Source organism: Mus caroli, unplaced genomic scaffold, assembly GCF_900094665.2.
Source record: "Mus caroli unplaced genomic scaffold, CAROLI_EIJ_v1.1 scaffold_14736_1, whole genome shotgun sequence".
In the NCBI taxonomy this organism is placed as follows: Eukaryota; Metazoa; Chordata; class Mammalia; order Rodentia; family Muridae; genus Mus; species Mus caroli.
In genome coordinates, this window is record NW_018391033.1 from 28,742 (window position 1) to 33,380 (window position 4,639).

General features: G+C 38.3%; 1 pseudogene; it reads right to left on the bottom strand.

Moving 5' to 3' along the window:
- Positions 1 to 204: 204 nt before the first annotated feature.
- Positions 205 to 963, bottom strand: LOC110288952 (annotated as a pseudogene).
- Between the last annotated feature and the right edge of the window lie 3,676 nt (positions 964 to 4,639).

Here is a 4,639-nt window from a genome sequence, read left to right on the forward strand (position 1 = left end):
AGGTTTGGTTCTTTGATTTATGGCATTTTCACTACATGGGTATTTTTTTCAAGCAATAGGGAGTTGGCAATAGCTGAACACATTATCTTGGAAAGCAGAGATTATGATGTGAGTATCTTTGAAGAAGGGAACACATTCAGAGAGAAGAAGACAAGAGTTTAAGAAACAGGCCAATAAATCAATGTGATATTTTATTTTATCCGACTAAATAATTACAGGAGTACTGTGTTGGTGTAGGAAACTTTTCCAGGGAGTCTTCAGGCACATTTGGCAAACACAAGCACACTTATTTATGGACTTGTCATCAGGCTGTTTGGAAGCATGCTGTGCATTCAGCTTACTCTGAAATTTCAGTGACCTTATCACAAACAGGAACATAATTACAGCAAAGAGTGTCAGAGTGGTTGTCATGAGCTCCTTTGAAAACACATGGGTGCTGTGTTTTTTAATCAGGGCTTCTTTCTTAACTGGAAATGTTGGTGGAAAGTCAAGGGTGGTTTTGCCATAGAGATCTACTACATGGTTCCAGGTCACAGAAATAATGGTACAAAGGCTGCTGAGGATCAGAATTAAGACAGAGCACTTGAAGCACATTATCTGAATCTCAGTGACTGAGGCTTTGGTTATGTAGACCCCAATGGCTGCTGAGCTAAAAACCACAACAACAGGTTTTATCAGCATTGCCAGTAATATCAGGTTCTGTGCACATTAAAATTCAGGTGAAATTGTCCAGGTCGAGTTGACAGGGCTGTGTACCAGAATTATGGTCTCAGTACCAGAGAAGTCAAATTCTCAATGGTAATAAGCTTCCCAATGTCTGATGTAAATAATCTGGACAACATTTTTGTCAAATTCTGAGAGTGCCAGTATCTACTGCTTGCAAGGATTACTCCAAACCCCAAAGATAAGAGGCTGCAAAGGAAACTAGTCACTCTGAAGATTCAGTCCTTCACCCCTGCAAATCTGAAGATAAGAAAGTACAATTATAGAATGAAACAGGAACATGACATGTGAAAAACAATGACTCATGGTTTCCAGAGTATGAACTACTCAGTTCTTGTAACTGCTATCTTAATTCTCTATTTAAGAGATCTCTACACTTATTAGGCTTTTACACACTAGATAATTATTAATAAGAAGACTTGAGATCTGCGATTGTGGCAGCAGTCTCTGTTGTTATATGGTTTGGTAAATAATTTTACAGTATCATTCAAATGCTGCTATGTTGCTGTTTCTTGACTATGGATTTTAATGGTAAATAAGAGTTTGCAGTGTCATTTAAAATGATGCTTGTGGTATCTCTTTTTGAAAAACAGAAAAATTGCAAATAACTTTGGTGAGTGTTCCAAAAGGAGAAATGTTGAAATCATTGTAGTCCACTATTGCATGAAATTTACAAGAGCAAGTTAATAACTGCATAATTCTTAAATGGAAGACACAAAAGAAAAATAATGCGTATGGCATGCCTATTTGTTTTATACAGAAGCATACTTGGCTTGTTTAAATATCCAAAATATATGAACATAAATTATGGATTGAAGGAAATACTGAGTAGATCAAGGTAGATGGAATAGACAGTATCATAACTCTTTGAATATCACCCTGTCGATATTGCATTTATGTAAAAAAATAGATAAGATATATAAAATTTAAAACCAGCATATACACAATCTTAAATTTCTATGCATAACTAGTTGCATATAAAATCTTGATGAGAGAGTGCTGATCTCCTACCATAGGGAGTATGTTGAGTTCAATCTGTACAGCATCAAAATACAAAATGTATGTAATAGATGAGGAATCATGGATAGCTGCATTCTGTATCTGCTATTTATTCATTATTGCACTTTGTGAACATTGACTTTATCTAGGTCCAACATTCTGGAGGTATTTTGTTGAGGCAATGTCATCTTTGTCAAAAAACATGCAGTACTTTTTTTGTTTTTCTTTTTACTTTTATAGAGATACTTTCTATTAGCTATTTTCTTTATTTACATTTAAAATGTTAATTACTTTCCTGTTTTCCCCTCCAAAAACAAACTATCAAATTGTCCCTACCCCTGTTCAAGGACACACCCACTCCTGCTTCCCTGTCCTGACATTCCCCTATACTGGGGTATCTAGCCTTCACAGGATGAAGGGCCTCTTCCCCTTTTGATGTCCAGCAAGGCCATTCTCTGCTACATATGCAGCTGGGTCCATGGGTCCCTCCATGTGTTCTCATTGGTTGGTGGTTTAGTCCCTGGGAGCTCTGTGTGTACTTGTTTGTTTCTATTGTAGTTTCTGTGATAGGGCTACAAACCCTTTCAGCTCCTTGGGTCCTTTCTATAGCTCTTCGATTTGGGACCTTGTGCTCAATCCAATGGATGGCTGAGAGCACCCACCCCTGTATTTGTTAGGCACTGGCCGACCCTCTCAGGAAACAGTTGTATCAGGTTTCTATAAGCAAGCAGTTGTTGGCATCCACAATAATTTCTGGTTTTGGCAACTGTATATGGGATGGATGCCCAGGTGGGACAGTATATGGATGGCCTTTCCTTCAGTCTCTGCTCCACACTTTGTCTCTGTATCTCCTCCCATGGGTATTTTGTTCCCCATTCTAAGAAGGACCTTAAAATATACCCTCTTGTCTTACTTCTTCTTGAGCTTCATATGGTCTGTAAATTGTATCTTCGGTATTTTGAACTTCTGGGATAATATCCACTTATCAATGAGTGCATACCAGGTATGTTCTTTTGTGATTGGGTTACCTCACTCAGGATGATATTTTCTAGTTCCATCCATCTACCTAAGAATTTCATGAATTCACTGTTTTTAATAGCTGAGTAGTACTCCATTGCAGAAATGTACCACATTTTCTGTATCCATTCCTCTGTTGAGGGACATCTTGGTTCTTTCCAGCTTCTGGCTATTATAAATAAGGCTTCTATGAACATGTGACCTTGTTACATGTTAGAGCATCTTCTGGGTATATGCTCAGTAGTAGTACAGCTGGGACCTATGTTAGTACTATGTACAGATTTCTGAGGAATCGCCAAAATGATTTCCAAGTGGTTGTACAAGCTAGCAATCCCAACAGCAATGGAGGAGTGCTCTTTCTCCATATCCTCACCAGTATCTTCTGTCACCTGAGTCTCTATTCTTAGCCATTCTGACAGGTGTGACATGGAATCTCAGGGTTATTTGATTTTCATTTCCCTGATGACTAAGGATGGTGAACATTTCTTTAGGTGATTCTCAGCCATCCAGTACAGTGTACCCCAAATTTAATAGTTATTTGGTTCTCTAGGGTCTAACTTCCTGATTTCTTTGTATTATTTGGATATTAGCCTTCTATCGAATGTAAGGTTGGTAAAGATCTTTTCCCAGTCTGTTTGTTGCTATTTTGTCCTATTGACAGTGCCCTTTCTCTTACAGAAGATTTGCAATTTCATGAGGTCGCATTTGTCAGTTCCTGGTCTTAGAACATAAACTATTGGTGTTCTGTTCTGGAAAATTTTCCCTGTGTCCAGGTGCTTTAGGTTCTGCAACACTTTCTTTTCTACTAGTTTCAGTGTATATGGTTTTATATGGAGGTCCTTGATCCTCTTGGACTTGTGTATTGTACAAGGAGATAAGAATGGATCATTTTTCGTACTTGTTCATGCTAATCAGCACTCGAACCAGCAATGTTAGTTGATAATGCTTTTTTCTACTGGATGGTTTTAGCTCCCTTCTCAAAGATCAAGTGACCATAGGTGTGTGGTTTCATTTCTGGGTCATCAATTCTATTCCTTTGATCTACCTGCCTATCATTGTACCAAAAACATTCAGTTTTTTCTTTCTTTCTTTTTTTTAATTAATTAAAGTAACTGGTAGTCTGTACAAAACGTACAGAAAATGAAAGTATAAGTAACATGGAAATCTACATAATGCATTAGTACTAAATATTTACAAAATAACAAGAAAATGTTTTATTCAATATTATGCTTTGTGCCAACAAATATCCTACTTTCAAAAGGGTAAGTGCAAACACAAAACTATGTTTGTGTGTGGTGACCCAAACCCAGTTTGCACTAAACACAGTAAAAAACTAAGTAAAATACTGCCTTTAAGTACCAATTTCTCTCTCTCTCTCTCTCTCTCTCTCTCTCTCTCTCTCTCTCACACACACACACACACACACACACATGCCCACCCCCCCAATAAAAATGAGTTTAGAGAGACGACAGAGAAACAGACAAAGACAGACAGGACAGACAGGTACAGATAGCATATATGTCTACATGTAAAATCCTTATCAGCAACAGTATGAAAACTTTTTGTTTTCTTTTGTTTTTAGATATTTTCTTGACTTACATTTCAAATGTTATGGCCTTTCCTAGTTTCCCTTCTGAAAATCCCCTATCCCCTCCCCCTTCCCCTGCATACTAACCCACCCACACCTGATTCCTGGCCCTGGCATTCCCCTATACAGGGGCAAAGAGCCTTCACAGAACCAAGGGCCGCTCCTTCCACTCATGACCAACTATGTCATTCTGTACTACATATTCAGCTAGAGCCATGAGTCCCACCATGTGTTTTCTTTGGTTGGTGGTTTAGTATCCCGAGCTTTTGTCCCCGCCGGCAAGAACACACTCAGGACAACCGGAATCTTCTG